General features: G+C 36.3%; 1 protein-coding gene and 1 long non-coding RNA gene across 2 annotated transcripts in view; one reads left to right on the top strand and one right to left on the bottom strand.

Annotated features, from left to right (window-relative positions):
* LOC123880801 (ecdysone receptor) overlaps positions 1 to 17,212 on the top strand; it is a 319,231-nt gene that overhangs the window by 40,251 nt on the left and 261,768 nt on the right. Inside the window, exon 3 of the mRNA XM_045929120.1 lies at positions 1,898 to 1,956. The gene's annotated coding sequence lies outside the window, so the exon portion shown is untranslated. The remainder of the gene's footprint in view (positions 1 to 1,897; positions 1,957 to 17,212) is intronic.
* Positions 301 to 9,324, bottom strand: LOC123880807. The gene is made up of 3 exons (XR_006799352.1): positions 9,267 to 9,324; positions 8,604 to 8,608; positions 301 to 311 (listed from the first exon to the last, which is right to left on the bottom strand). It is a non-coding gene; the product is annotated as an uncharacterized LOC123880807 (long non-coding RNA).

The raw sequence follows: 17,212 nt of genomic DNA, 5'->3' as shown, positions 1-17,212 counted from the left end.
GAGACCACTGATGACTGACTTATTATACACTGAGGATGCCGCGACTTCGTGCACGTGGATTTGTGTAAGTTTTTAAAGACCCCGTGGGAACTGTTTGATTTTCCGGGATAAAAAGTTGCCTATGACAATTATAGGAACGCAAGCGGCCTCTGTGCCAAACATATAAATCGGTTTATCGGATGGGTCTTTAGGAATCCCGTGGGAATTCTTTGATTTTCCGGGATGAAAAGTACCCTATGTCCTTCCCCGGGATGTAAGCTAACTCTGTACCAAATTTAATCAAATTGGTTTAACTGTTGGGACGTAAAAAGCTAGCAGACAAACAGACAGACACACTTTCGCATTTATCATATCAGTATGGATATCAATCAGTATCCGGATTTGTGGTTGCAAAACTTCAAGCACCTGCCTTCGCCGAGTCTATAGTAACCAATGCCTAGCAACATTTTTGCCGCTGTGGTAGAGTTGTGGTGCAGTCTGTCTGACACTTTATGAAAAATAAAAACAGTAGGTGAGTAAGAAAACCGAGTAAACCGGCCCTAATGGCTGCGAAGTATGCAGGGAAGGGAGGTGCGAATACAGAAATCGCAGGAATAAATCAGAACAAGAATCGTGCACGGAATAACATATAGGCCCTGACTCCTGCCGCTGGAGCTTATTAGCTCCTTTTTGTATGTACATTTTTTTTAAATCCAGATACAAGTTAGCCCTTGACTGCAATCTCACCTGATGGTAAGTGATAATGCAAGATGGAAGCGGTCTAACCTGGAAGGGGTATGGCAGTTTTATACTCCTTTGGTTTCTACGCGGCATTGTGCCGGAACGCTAAATTTTTGGCGGCACGGCTTTGCCGGTAGGATGGTGCCTAGTCACGGCCGAAGCCTCCCACCAGACTAGACCAGAAATATAGAAATTACAAAATTTCAAACCCCACTCTTTACAAAATTTCGTCAGAATCGGTTAAACTGTTGGGCCGTGAAAATGTAGCAGACAGACAGACAAACAGACTTTCGCATTTATAATATTAGTAAGGATTTAAACTAACATTAATTCATGTTAGTTTTCAAATGTTTCATAAGCTTAACTATATCTCCCACTTTTAATTATGATTTAAGAGTCCTTGAAGACGAAGAGAGGTGAGCTACGAAACTCGAAGTTATTTTAATTTTCTTATGACTTCTTATATTCACAGATTATTTATTACTGCTTTAGGCACCGATATTATATATGTGCAAATATAGTAACTATACTTTACAAATGCATCAAAATTGAAGATTTGCGTTTATTGTCTTATCTCATTACCAAGCACGAAATAGGTACGCCATGTAATATGAACGTAACATGTCTAAGTATAATGCGAATGTCATGGGCTTTAGGTATATTAATGAATTCTGGATTAATTAAGAAATATTTATATAAGGAAGATTTATGATCGAAGTGATTCTGAAAGCATTAAATCAATGTAATCGTAATTAATTTATAATAATTGTTGTTTAAGCTTTTCAATAATAATTAAAGCCCTGTCAATGGTTAGCGACCCTGTAAATCTTCAATAGGAAGTTTGGGACACGGACGTTTACATAACTTTGACGACTTTCAGTAAAGTAGCTAGATTGATTTGTTTACAAAGTTACTAGTCAGCAATTTCATCGGTCGTTGATTCCAGATAAACAAATTAGTTTCAGTCTATAGGATATTAATATCACGATTACAATTATTATATTGGCCTGAGATTATTTCGACTCAGTGGACCTCCACTGTTGGACACGGACCCTCCCGAAGCAAAGTTCTTACATCGCTAACATCTAGCTAGTGGGCGTCCTACGAGGCGTCGCTATGCTCACTTTATAAATAAGTACTTCTAAATTATTTATTTATGCGTAATTTTTTGTTTCAGATACAGTGTTATTCTGACGATATCTACAACATCTTCTGACGGATTTGCTTTGATCAACGGTAAGTTAATTTTGTGACTAGTGGGAGTCCTAACCCTTTTACAAGAATATATCATTTACAAACAATAAGATCGACAGTCTTAGTAGGTATGGATTAATTTTGAGACCTTCAGGTCAAGAAATCTCAGAGGAATAGGTACTACTCAAAACTTGATAAAAATATTCCTTTTTTCTAAATCAATTATAAATATATCTGTAGCACTCAAATATTTTCGACAAAGTCAATGACATGAACAATTTGTGGCGATTTCGCTAATGAATTGATGAATCATAAGCATTCTGTGTAGACCGCCGGTTATGATGTTGCCGCCAATTAGGCCTTCTTCATAAATGCATTATTTATCAAAAATATATTGTTTTTTCATAAAACTCATACAAATATGTGGTACCAAATTCAAGCCGACAAAAGTGAGTCCAATCAAATTGGATTTTCTGCTAATATTAGATTAGAGTTTAAAATCTCGCGTACTATTTTATACTTACTTTGGATCTTGTTCTGACAACTTGTGTGATTTCAGACAATATAACGTTTTCAACAAATTGCTTTATAATGTTGCGTACAAGTTAAATAGATTCACTTACAAAGTCTGGCAAATTACATACGTAGGTAAGTAGCCATATAAAAAAAGTATCTTATATTTTTTAAGAATTCTGTCAATTCTTAATACTAGACGCCATTTAATATCTGTGTGCAAACTGCCACAGCATGGCACGGCTACGAATAGTATGAAGTAAATCAGGTATTTCTCTCCAATTCATAATAACATGTTCATTATCATCTCAACCATATGCGGCTATTGAGTACGAGTTTCTTGTCAGAACCAGAAGAGTCCACCTAAGCTACACTAAGACGAATTGGCTGACTTTATACACCCTTGAGAACATTATGAAAGATAATGGCATGCATCTCAATTGCAATTTGAGAATGGCATGCAGGTTTTCTCACGATGTTTTCCTTCACCATTGATATTTAACTGCTTGAAGCACACAGTTCTATATATTGTGCTACTTTTATTATTTGGTAACACTTTTTTATTAATTTTATAAACTACATTTCTATGAGCCTCGGGCCCATATTAATCAATCATAACAGATTTGAACTTGAAAAAGAATCATTAGATCGTATTTAAATCGGTACCAATGTTTTTTGTTGCTCATGTTTATTTAAATAGAGCAAAAAATGCAAACATTTTCACAGCGTTTTTTACATAAAGCAGATCGCATACCTATTTGTTACGAAAGTTGCGAGAGACGCAAGAATCTCAAGAGCACTTTTCGGTTCTGAAAATGAAAATGACGTCAGCAGTACGAGCCAACTGACTGATTTGAGTGGGTCAGTTCTATTTTGCCAAAATCAAGAAAAACCGTGAAAGAAACTTACACCTCTTCTAATTTTTTTTCCCGATTTTTAGGAGAAAAGAAGATTCTCTGCCCACAAGGCGCATGCAACATGCATTTTGCAGTGCTGAAAATGCAAATGCATATATTACCTAATGCAGCACGACTCGGTTCTACTGGACGTCATCGCACGACGCATTTTTTTGACGTGACGATGAAAAATTGGTTACGTGTTTTGTAGCTCTTGCGCCTCGTTCAAGTCTCGTACCTAATGTGTGATTAGTTTTATTGAAGTAGTGTGCGATAAGCTTAAAGCGGACGAAATATCCGCAAAAAGCAGCGGACGCGTGACGTTTTTATTTATAGCTTGCGAAAAAATAACGTTACAGCCCTAGTAAAAGATTTATTTACGCGCGTTACGCTTTATGAAGTCGGCTTTAGTTCGCTGAGGGCGGCGCAAGGGCGGCGAATGTCAGACGGTCGATTCTCCCGCTCTTAAAGGTTGAAACGCACAAAGCGCGGCGAAAATACACGGCAAGACACACATACAGAGGTCTGAGTGTAACTTTCCAAGTTAGCGATAACCGTGAGTGAAGTCATTTAATTTAATGCAGAAGTCAAATTGCGGTCTTTTTTCGTTTCATTTCATTCCATACTAATTTTATTATTGACAGATTTACGCAGTTAACGTTACATTGAAAAGTTATATTTGAACTCTCAAATTGGCACATTCGTAAATCAATGCACCTATCCGTGTACTATTTTAAAAACAAGGAACTGTGTATTACCAGAGTGAACGAGAGTGAGGGAACTCTGAATCGACGGTCTGTCGAATATTTGGCTATGGGTGACGTGAAATCAAAGAAATATAGTCGTTTCATAGCCTACCTAGCGTAAAATGTAGGTAACATTTGACGCTTGCAAGTGACCTCAAAGCCATCGACATTTTGTTACAAGTTCCCTTACTGTCGTGAACTGTGGTGCGGCTCCATCACGCGCTTCGCAGTGTAATGCTGATTTCAAACAAAATAGGCAGCTACGTGCGTATGTACGTATCTTATACTACGTATACTCTACCACTGCACCAGTTCAGACTACTAAGAAAAGCCATCAAAAACTCAACAGCTCACTCTTTTTCAATTTTAAATTACAATATTAATCTTTTATACAGATTTTATTATATTACAACTTCTGGAAGCCGCGTTGGCAATTTAAAGTCTCCGATGCACGTTCTGTTTGTTTAAGCCTTTACTTGCCCAACTAACTAATCGCAAGTGTAAACTGTGAAAGACAGAGTTTATCGATGTATTTTTTGCCAGATCCGTGTTGATATAATATTTCGGCGGGTTCCGATTAATTTTGGTTTTCCTCCTTCATGAAATACTTGCCTACTTATTAAAAAATAAGCATTCGTTACACCTTTTAACGAGTAATTTTGACTGTTAAAATGCTTCATTCCTTTTTATTTTTGAGATTTACGTGGAAATAGTTTTAGTGAATATTATACTTTTATATAGATAGGTACTTTATTTAACACACGATGGTTTAATACATAGGCAGGTAATTAAAACAACTTATATCTCTTAAAGATCTCAAAAAGAAGTATTTATTTCAACAATCAATAAGTACATACTCTAATTATATTATCTACTGTATAATGTTTTTCATCATAGACGGACCTTGAGACGGACAGAAGGACTTTTGAAGCGTCAAAAGAATCTACCACTGCTGGTTCGGATTTCCTTTCCTAGCGAGAAGAACCAGGACGAAATTCGGCAGCTACTCTTTTCAAGTCTTCAATCCACAAAAATATTATTTTATTAAAAATTTGATAAAAATACTTACAATAAAATACGAAAATGTATAAAGTATGAAAACCGTAGATTGACGAGGCGAGGCTTAAAAATTTAAACAAAGGCGGAAAGGTAGAGGACTGTTGATTTTTTCAATTAAATTTAAAAGCACTGAATAAAAGCTGACACGTGCAAACTGCGGGCATGCAAAAAAATCTCACACTTGCGCAAGTGGAGGCCGGCGCAATTGACAGCCACACCGAGGCAGGGAGCGCGCGGGGTGGGGGGAGGCGTCAAGGTCACTGGTGACGTAACCCCCCCGAGTGTGTTGACCTCCCAAAACAGTGATGGCCGATGCCGAACCGTGCCGCGATGATGAGTTGTCGCCATTACCTACTTACTCATTGTCATCGAGTTGTTTGCGCTACATTTTACACGGTTACTGTTTAGACTTCACTTGAAATAATAAATAACTAGCTTTTGCTAGCGACTTCGTCGCGTGTATTTAGAAAATCTTTACATTTTCTGAAGAAAAAAAACCGGTCAAGTGCAACTCTGACTCGCACATGATGAGTTCCGTCATCTATAGCCGTCGTACAAGAAATAACACTTTTTAATTTTTGTTGTCATGTAACCACAACCGGTAAGCGCAGTGTGGGACGACCTCCAGCCCGCTGGACCGATGACCTGAAGAAGGTGGCGGGGAGCGGGTGGATGAGGAAGGCGGAGGACCGTGTTTGGTGGCGCGCTCTTGGAAAGGCCTATGTCCAGCAGTGGACGTTTACAGGCTGATGGATGGATGGATGGATGGATGGAACCACAACCACAAATTCACAGTTTCGGATTTCCTCCTTTACTTATGCTAAAGACATTGCTACCTACCTAATTTCATGATTCTAGGTCAACGGGAAGTTCCTACCCTATAGGTTTTGACTCTATTGACGAGTCTTGACAGACTCGACAGTACAAACAGACAACAGACATACTATTAACCTGAAAGTTAACCTGTTAATGAACCTGTAAGGGTTCCTTTTTTTTCTGGATATATAACCCTAAAACTACTTTAAGCTTTAATGGACTTTTGCACGTGTTTTTTAGTTGACGGTTGAACTAATCAGTTGAACTAGTGGGAACGAGCGCTTTTCAAGGCCTGAAAACGTCAGGATTAAATTTTATGCATATGTACCTAACTGCTCTAGTTCAGTACAAAACACATAACAACTTTTTTTTTAACCCCCGACCCAAAAAGAGGAGTGTTATAAGTTTAACGTGTGTATCTGTGTATCTGTCTGTGGCATCGTAGCTTCTAAACAAATGAACCGATTTTAATTTAGGTTTTTTTTTTGTTTGAAAGGTGGCTTGATCGAGAGTGTTCTTAGCTATAATCGAAGAAAATCGGTTCAGCCGTTTGAAAGTTATCAGCTCTTTTCTATTTTTATTATAGAGGTTTTTGTGTCGGGGGTTTTTTATAAATTGAGTTGTTACTAAAACAGCACCGTTGCCATTTTCGAAAGAGAGGAGGTACCTACCTTTTGCTTTGCCACGTTATGGCCAAAACCAGCGTGAACTAGAGTGAGGGAACTCTTGGTTAGATCCTGAATCGACGATTTGTCAAATATTAGACTAGTCTATGGGTGATATGAAATCAAAGAAAAATAATCATTTCATAGCCTATCTAGCGTCAAATGTAGGAAGATTTTGTCGCCTGCCAGTGACGTCGAATTCCCTAAATGTAGTGAACTATGCCATAACTATCATATTAAACTCAACTCTTTCGATCATATTACATGTATACTGTATAGGTAGTACAAATTAAACAAAGCGTAATTGCCATCACTTAAGTGTGATCTCCCCCTTAATTACCTACATGGTCGTAAACTAGGGTTGATATCTGTCAATTTAGAAAAACAACACAAAGATACATTGTAATGAAGGGCTAAATTGGCTTCAACTAACCACCCCTAAGGAACTTAATAGGGGAACAAAGTTTGTCCAAAAATCCATCATTTTCGAGTATAACTTGAAAATTACGGATTTTTAGGTATATCCATGAAAATTACTGTTTAAATTAGGATTTCGGTTAGTAATGACTTGTACTTACGTGTCTTACAATTTTTGGAAATTATACCCGCTAGGCGTTTTCAGAAATTCAACCAGAACAAAGCTGGGGCGGTTCAGTAAAACATCAAATAATTCGTTTATTTAATTAATAACCCTTCCTTCTTCTGTCGTCCTCACCAACATATTCGGCAATATACCTACAAAAGAATAGTGAATACGCATCTTCTAGGCACGCGCAACTTTTCTATATACCTATTGTATCATCACCTACTTTGGTGTGATAGCTGTTAAGCGCATGCCTATTTAGTTCAAAAGCCTTGTTTAGGTGATAAAAAATTGCCAACCCTACTGATAAACCGAAGGCAAAGTGAAAATGAAGAAATTATCCTCTTTCACATTTCGCTGAGGCAGATAATAACAGCTTGGTGCCTAAGTACCTACTGTACAGTAGATATATGCCTTTAATCATCATTATGTAATTAAGTATTTAAAGTTATTTAATCAAACTTATTTAAGTACTTCAACTTACTTATTTTTGAAGTAAATAAGTTTGCTGGCTCTGTTCGATAGACTGATCAAATCGGAATTAAAGAACCACTGTAAACATAATTCTGTACTACAGAATTTTGTGATCTGTCGCCTAGAAAATAGAAATAGATGAAAGTAACTTACTTTCTTTATTATGTGTATAATTGAAGTCTTTTTACTTACGCTATTGATTGTATTTTAGGTTTTTTTTACTTATACTATACCTACCTACTTATTTTTTTAAAAGTCCAAGTTATACCCTTTTGCTATATCAAAATTGCATTTAAGTGCATAAAAAACTAGAAGATGCAATTTTTATTTATCTATAGGATTTTTTGAATAGGATCCAAACCAGAATTTACGAACGTGGTTGCATGGATAAATAGTAATAGGATGGTAATAGGGGTCTATTCATAAGTCGACAAGCGACATGCGGGCATATGGGGACCACCCAAATTGTCTTCTTAATACTTCATAGTCTACATAGTATTTGTCATTAGTCTGGGTATTTGAACATTTCTAAAAAAATAAAACCTATTTTTTTTTTTTCAATTAATTACACATAATTTTATAAGGAAAGAAAAAATTGGTAATAGATGGGGACTGCCGAAATTAAAACAGAAGTTAAAACTTAAAATTATTCAATAACTGTATTTTTTTGAATTTTCAAATTAATCTATAATATAAAAATGAATCGCAAAATGTGTTGGTAAGCGCATAACTCAACAACGCCTGGACCAATTTGGCCAAATCTTTTTTTAAAATGTTCGTTGAAGTTCAAGGATGGTTTTTACGGCGAGAAAAATTAGAATTATTGCTGGAAAAACCCTAAAAATAGCCCTTTTCTTTTTCCCATACAAATGATTTCTAACTAAAACGTAGTCAATTTGAGCTTTATTGCTATGGTATAAAGTTCATATTAAATTACAAGCACTCACTGTTGTCTAAGCAATGTAGGTGTGTTCCTAACGTCAACGGTTCTGTTCAGGAGAATTTTTTAAAATACGTAGGCACAAAAACTGCCACATTACAAATCTTTTTGACAGGACGAAGTCTGTCGGGTCAGCTAGTTTAATTTAAATCTATCGCATTTGGGACACGTTTGTAGATCGCTATCTCTTCTACTCTCGTGCATTTTATATCTTCTATTTTACTCATCAGCGAGCATGCATTTATTAGCCATGTAATATTATGAGCGTAACATTTCTATGATGATATGATATCATTAGGTTTTCAGGTACCAGGGCTCGAAAAATAGACTGCCATCCTAGATCGATCACTTTTCAATTGAATCCATTAAGAAAAATAGATATAAGGTTATTCAATCGCTTCTTTCCTCATTATTTTTATGCAAAGCGTTGCCAGCTTTCTACATATTATATTCGTTTATAAAACAGGATGCGCACGTAGGTACTTGTCTACGCGGTGCACGGCCTGCGCAGGATTTTATTACCTACATATTTTACATCATGCCTAAGTAAAATTCCATTCTGCCTGGCAATAAAATCCGGCTATTGTTCACTTGAAGACCAGTCTTCGAATAGCGCGGGTTGCCAGTGATGAAATATGGATCCGAGACATGGTCACTAACTAATAAAAAAGCTTAGAGTCACTGGGCGGGCGATGAAGAAAGCTATGCTTGGAGTTACGTTCTATATTATATCAAATTAGAAATGAGGGTAACCAGAGTAACAGACATAACTCAACCGGTTGCAAATCTGCGGTGGCAATGAGTAGGGCACATAGTTCGAAAAACCGAAAGACTTTGGGGTCCCAAGGTGCTGGAATGGCGACCTCGCAACGGAAAGTGCAGTATTGGAAGACCCACTAGGTGACCAGATGACATAAAACAAGGCCCAGGGAGTGACTGAATTTAGGCGGTGCAAGACCGTGGCATGTAGAAGTCCCTACAAGAGATAGGTATATGTCCAGACGTCTATCGGTTGACAATGATGGTGATGATAACGAGTGATTCTTTGCATTGTAATTTTGCCACCTTGGTCGTGAGCTCTTGAGCAAATCACTTCAGAGCTCAGGTGATTCTGTAGACTTGATTAATCGCTCTCGTTTTAAATCTCACAATAGAAACTCATTAAGCTCCGGACTCGGAGATTGTTTTTCTTCTATTTCGTTTCATATTTCTTTCGCGATATTCGTGCCCACTTTTTGTTGAAGCTCAAAACGTTTATTGAAATATTTCTATGAATTTATTGCCCATTGTGACGTTTGAAATAAAACCTTTTATATTGAAGTCTTCTAGTCATTCATCTAAAATCCGAAATCATGAAAATAAAAATAAATACACTTTCTTGTAATTGTAAATTTTGCACTGAATTTCCAATTTTTTAACCACTTATCTCTAAACACAAGAAAAAAAAATCTTTTGCTACATTCATGATATTATTATCTTATACATTAAAATCCTGCTCGTGAATGCGCTATAATATACCTAATACCTTATTTTCATGATCAATCAATCAATCAATCAATTTATTTATTTGCTGATACAGGTTTTACATGTGTAATTATAGAAATAGTCCAGCTGTATCACGCCAAGCTGGCATGCAAATACATTAATTTTGTGTTCAAAATAGTGAATAGACAAATTAAATTAAAAGTAAAATTTTCGCTTATTTGAAATAAATGACGTTATACAATAAAAGCAATTTACAATTCTGAATACTTAGTATTAATTGATGATTAATTAATCATTTATTTATAATAATCATTATAAATAAATGATTAATTAATATCAAATAATTATTATAAATAAATGATTAATTAATCATCAATTAAGAGATCACTCAAAATCATCAATTAAGAGATCATCAATCAAAAGAGCGCCATGGCTCAGCCTTCTAGAATATGGAAGGACAAGAACATATCCCAATGGACAAAAATGCGCTTAGTGAGAACTCTTGTATTCTCCATATTTCTTTACGGAGCTGAGACGTGGACTCTCAAAGCTGCTGACAAAAAAAGGATCGATGCTTTTGAGATGTGGTGTTGGCGACGCATGCTCAACATATCATGGACTGAACATCAAACTAACGTCTCAATACTTAACAAACTTAAGATAAAGATGAGGCTAGCTAACATCTGTCTGCGGAGGACTCTTGAGTACTTCGGTCACATCGCAAGGAAGAACGCCAGCAATATTGAAAAACTCATGGTCACTGGTAAGATCGAAGGAAAGAGACCCCGCGGACGTAGCCCGAGACGTTGGTCAGACCAAATAAAAGAAGCGGTCAACACACCCATCTGTAATGCAATCCATGCGGCAAAAAACAGAGTGAAATGGAAAAACATCGTAGCAAGGATTGCGTCAAAGGGGAGCCACGATCCTCAAAATTGAGGAAGCGACACAGGAAGAAGAGAATCATCAATTAATATTAATTTTGTAGATTTGTACATTTGTTGAAGAAAATTCGCAAGTTTTAGAAATAAAATTTTCTTTGCAAATATTATGATGACTATCTCTTTTAAAGTAAATAAGAATTTTATTCGCTGGATAGATGTCAAGAATATGCCAAGTCATTAACTTCCCACTAGTTGCCTTTTCAAGTACATATAGCGGAGGGATCAATTTAATACTTGGTAGAGTTCAGACGAGTACTTAGCAATTTCCTCGGGCTGCATGATTCAGAAAAGGTTCAAGTTACATACGTTCTCTTCAATCCTTCATTGGAATTAATTTTGACGAATAAAGGTGATCGAATTACTGAAAATTGATACTTAAATTGAGTCTTTCTGATCCTTAATTTAGTTCAGACAGATGATAAGGTATATTTTGAAAAACTCTACGAAGCAACGCTCCTGGCATTATCGTACAATCAAACAACTTTCAAGCAAATTCACCACTGAAACACCATAATATGGCTTACCTCCACTTTCATTTAAATACGTTCCATCTCAGTCAAATGTTTTGTCTTCCAAGCCCAAGCACAATCAGAGCGACAACGTGTTCACGCGGGTTTTCATCGACAAAGTGCCAAATTGATTGTATTTGTGCTACTCATACTCCGGCATATATAGCTGAGAGCTCTCCATAATTTTCTCAAAGGATATGTGAAATATACATCGATGGAAATATGCTAATCCACACTTGACAAGCGTAATGGCCCTTCTCATTCTGAGAACAGACTCGCGCTTAGTACTTAGTGAGCTGACGATGGGGTTCAGGTGCTGACCGTACTGAAGATGATGGTGATGACAGACTTCTCGTACCTGCAACAACTTTGCTGTTACTTGCATAATATTTGTGAGATTCTGAAGTCTATACTCATGCTAGGAGGGAGGCTGGAAGGAAGCAAACATGAGGTGTATCAAAAATTTACATCGAGCGGGATGATAATCCGAGCTTCTGTGTCACGAATATTGATATCTTTACATCTTATTAATCATATCATGACACTCGCCCATCAATCATGAGCGCGGTTATTTCGGTACAATTTATGTGACTCGAACACTGTAATTTGCGTCATTTTTAGAGTTCCGTACCGCAAAAGGAAAAATGAACCCTTATAAGATCACTTTGTTGCCTGTCTGTCTGTCTGTTTGTCTGTCCGTGTCTGTCAAGCAAACCTATCGGGTAGGTACTTCCCGTTGACCTAGAATCATGTAATTCGGCAGTTAGGTAGGTTTTATAGCACAAGTAAAGGGAAAATTGGAAAACCGTGAGTTAAAAAAAAATAATTAAAATGTATTCACGAAAAAATTTATTTACTAAATCACATATAGATGGCGCAGTCCGTCATTAACTTGCACTGTTCTACATAAAAGTGTTAGACCTATTAATTATCTTATACTTGACTCGCGCTTGACTGGTTAGTCATAAATTTTGTCAAATTATCTTGTAACATTTTTTACAATATTTTTTTTGAATGATTATTGCAAAAAGTTGTTAAGCGACAGGACAACTAGTTTAATTGCCACTTCGGGCTAGAAGGTGGCTCGGGGCTGGTTTGTTTTTTGCTCAAGGAATTAGCAATTCAGTACGGAAAAGTGCAGCAGCAGTTATTCTTGGTATCATTCCATGCAGCCACAACATGCACTTTGCGAGCATTATAAAATACTTGAGCTTTTAATTAAATTAAGTCAATTTACCCCTTGGTTACTTTAATAAAAAATAATTATTGTAAGTTGCAAAATGTTGAAATTTAATTAATTAATTTATTTCGTGTAAACAGTAATATGCCGTTATTATGATAATAACTTATGTCATGAATCTACCACTGGTTCGGAAAGCAGATTCTGTGAAACCATATGAGAAAAATCGCTATAAAACCTAAATTGGTTTTGAAAAAAATGATTTAAATTTTGAAATACAATAGACGGGTACACCCTCAAAATTATTTAGTCATACGTAAAATTTATTTTCTATTAAGCTAGGAGCAACAATGGGGGACTGCATTTGATAAAATGCATGCATGTAAGAATTAATTAAAAACTGCAACGAAGCGAAAAATGACTCATGTAAATTTTTAATAACGTGGAACTATAGAGATTAACGACCCAAAAAGGTTTTCCGGATATTATGTGTGTCATTTGTAGCAATTTAGGAAATCTAAATATATTATAAAAGAAAAATATGACTGACTGATTGACTGACTGATCAATCAACGAACAGCCACACTGGACGGATTGTGCTGTTTGCCTAGATACTTATCTATTATAACGTAGACATCCGATGAGAAAGGATTTTTAAACATTCGACCCCAAAGGGGTTAAAATAGGGGGTTTTAAAGTTGTGCAGTCCACTCGGACGAAGTAGCGGATATAAGCTATACACAAGTTACTTTATACTCTGGTACCTACCTAATATTATCTGGATTGTAGAAAGAATTCAGCACACTCACGGACTTATAGAATATCTTGAGTATGTGGGGACATTCTGTGGAAACAAATTATAGAATGTACACCTACTTTGAATCCGTTTCTTCTTATTACCAAACGACGTAGAGTTCCAGTAAAAGACGGTCCAAGAAACGATTAAGTCAATTACGCTAAGGTCCAGCTGCATGATGGGAGGTTAAACTTACGTTACAGTTTACAGTTAAACTTTGGTCGTCAATAAAAGCTAGATGGGTTGCACAAATCAAAATTAGTTACCGTTAATCTCCTGGCAACACTTAGATTTTCCAGACTAAAAAGTAGCTTATATCTGTCTCCAGGATGAAATCTTTCTCTATACCATAGAGATGATTCCCGCAACCATGATATGATTAGACACATTACGGATTTTAAGAGTTCTGTGGGAAGTCTTCGATTTTCCGGGATATAAAGGTGCCTATGTCCATTTCTAGATTGTACCAAGTGTCTTTAAAATCGGTAAAACTTATGGATCGTGAAAATGTAGTAGACAAACAGACGCTTTCACATTTATAAAGGTACGTGATAATATTATCATCGAGGTATATCAGGGATGAATGAATGCTAACTTGTGCAAAAAAGCTTTGCTTTTAATTGATGGTTAAAGTTTAACGCTAATCGTGACGTAACAACTGCCTGCCATGCAACAGGGCCCAAATAGTAAAAATAAGTTAACACTGTAGAATATCCGTAGAACAACTTACCAAAACATTAACTTAATTTACTTTTTATAGACTTTGTTGTCAATTTAAGACTCTAATTTCTAGGAAATGTCGTTAATTAAACTGTGATTGGCGATTGCTTGTCGGACTTCAAGCCCGTCTGTACATGGCATGTCTTAGCTGTGAATCAATCAAGCTAGATGATGACCACTGGCATTGATATTGGAGGAATTAATTAATAGTATAATTAGAGCCGTAGCTGTCTGTGGGTATGATTTCCATGCAACAGTTCAATTTCTGAGGAACATTGTAATTCTAGGAAAATTTCGATAATAATAATAATTAAATAGTGATTGCCTGTCAGACATCATGCCCGTCTGTCCGAGGCATGTCTTGGCTCTATACCACTCAAGCTAGGCACCATTAGGCTTAAATTTTCATTAGTCCATTGATTCCGACGATCTGTGGCAGTCGCAAATTTATTGCACCATTACTCAGCCCGGGGCCTAATTGATTACTTTGTTTACTTCAAGGGCGGATTCTACGGGCAGTTTTGTTTTATTAAAGCATAGAACGCCTTGGCTTAGGCATTTAAAACCGTCTTCAGTATTTTCTAATTAGGCAAACTCTCTAGTTAGTTGAGGGTTTACTCCGTCGTTTATTTTATTGATTTCTTTATTAGAATACAGGAGTTACAATGTTTACTTCTAGGCATTTACTTATTTATTATATGGACAGAGCAAATTATTACAGAGCAATATTAAGTTCCACCAGGTATAAGCAAACGGCTTATAGTTAGGACCTTGATTAGTGAAAATGAAAAAAGTCTAAAATAAATAGCAAATTGAGTTCAATTTCAGTTTCTCTTTGAGACAAACTTTAAGTACTACTTATGCGATCTATGGTAACAAACGATTTTAGTTTTCTCTCGGTTTTATTAATTTTTTATTGTTAAAGTTTAATATAAGTACCTGTTAGGTATTTATCACATTGTCTTTATTGGTGTATTTTATTATTCTGTCCATCACAGACATTATCGAATTATCCTCAAGTATTTTATATTCGAAAACAAAGCCAATAAAACATGTTCGAAAGAAACCTTTATTGGCTAAAAGTTGCCACTGCACAAGTATGGCAGATTTTTTTCAGTCGAGTCACATACAATAAGCTGTTAAAATAGTATATGCACGTACTAGATGACCGATGAAGAGGTCGTGGGCGAACAAAATAATAATAAATGAGCTGAGACCTCAATGTCGCAGGTTCCAATAAAGTGTATTGTATACTGTCAGTTTGTTTGCTACAACAGAAAAACATTTTGAGTTATCTAACGTAGGGCAATGTTTTATCGAGTCTCTCAATTACTGGGTCAAATCTGGTAAATCATCATCATCATCATCTGAAACTCGGCGGTCAGTTAGGGATTTTTTTCAGTACTTGCAATTTTCTTCAATTCCGAGTAGTTATATCGGATCCACTTCCTTTTTATTATCAATCTAAGTACTTCCTTTTTTGACGGCCAGGTGCTTCTTTTCGGACCATCATGCCTTCGAGAATCAACAGTGGAAGCTCGTAGAGGAATCTTCGTCATAGGTGACCTAAGAATGCGACCTTCTCCATACGACGAAGTTGTCATAAGCATCAGTTTGCAGTTCGCTCTTCACAGTAGCCTGTACGAGTAGGTACACGTCTCTACTCTCTCCGTATTCTTCGTAATGTCAACATCTCAAACGCTTGCAACCGTCTTCAAGTTTCCTTTTTGTTTCAAACACCGTGTTTCGCATCCATATGTACCTATATCTGATAAATTAAATCGATTCAAACAACATTATTATGACAATATTTAATAACTAGTGGACCGTGATCTAAAATAAATATTATATGCTATTAATTACTTTACAATAATCATAAACAAAGTAATCCTCAAGTTTATTCAAGCCTACACATAATAAATTAATTATGATAATCTGATCTAACAGTGGGGCAGTACAATACTACTGTATAAATAGTTTTATTCTATAAAATCAGACGAAGCTGCATGAAAATTTTAGTTAGTTGTAAAATATACTAATACCTATAGATTCTAAAAGCGGCTAATGATTGGTCTAGGGGGCGATGACCGACCTTGCTTTCGAATTTAACGTAATTCAGTTGGAATTATACCACTTGGTCACGCACTCTGTTGGTTCAAGATAGCATTACATAAACTAGGTATACTATAATTGCTCGGAATCGTTAAGTCCAGCGATACCAAAATTGAGAGTTACGATAGGATATCGATCCACGAAAATGAAATACCTTCGTTTTTTTCGCAATTCCAGGGCTCTTGCAAGTTATAAATAATTTTCTAGACATTTGTCACCTAAAGAAAGATGTGAATAAAGTTTCTAATATGAGCCATTCCAAAGAAAAACCTGCCCTGCGTACCAGGAAATAATAATATCTACGCTGCTAAAACAAACGGTGTCAAACTGCTGGTATATTATACCAAAAACCTAATTGACATTCAATCATGATGTACCTATGTCGTCTACATATAATCCACAATAAGCAATCAAAGAACCGTAATAGCCTAGCGGCTAAGACGTCTGCCTCCTATTCGAGAAATCTAGGGGAGTGTGCGTTTTAAGGAACGGGGAAGGAAAATATTGTGAGGAAACCTGTGTACCTGAGAGTTTTTCACAATGCTGTCAAAGATATTGTAATTGTGAAGTTTGCCAATCCGCAATTAGCCAGCATGGCGGACTATGGCCTAAACCTTTCCATTCTGAGAGAAGAATTTTACTTCGAAATGGGCCGATGATGGGTTGATCATGATATGATCATGGAAGGTAAACAAGAAAATGAAGATTTGGGACATCAACAAGTAGATAAGTTAGAGAACACAGTAGCTCAGTTCATTAAGTCACTCCTACGGCGAACTGTGAGTCCGGTACAATAGGTCATAGATGCAGTTTTACGAGGTGATTATTTTGTGGGTGCAGTGGAGCCATTTACAGCGCGG

The sequence above is a fragment of the Maniola jurtina genome, chromosome 3 (genome assembly GCF_905333055.1).
Source record: "Maniola jurtina chromosome 3, ilManJurt1.1, whole genome shotgun sequence".
NCBI lineage: Eukaryota > Metazoa > Arthropoda > Insecta > Lepidoptera > Nymphalidae > Maniola > Maniola jurtina.
The sequence above is the reverse complement of the archived record's forward strand: the minus strand, read 5'-3'. Positions and strand labels throughout refer to the sequence as shown.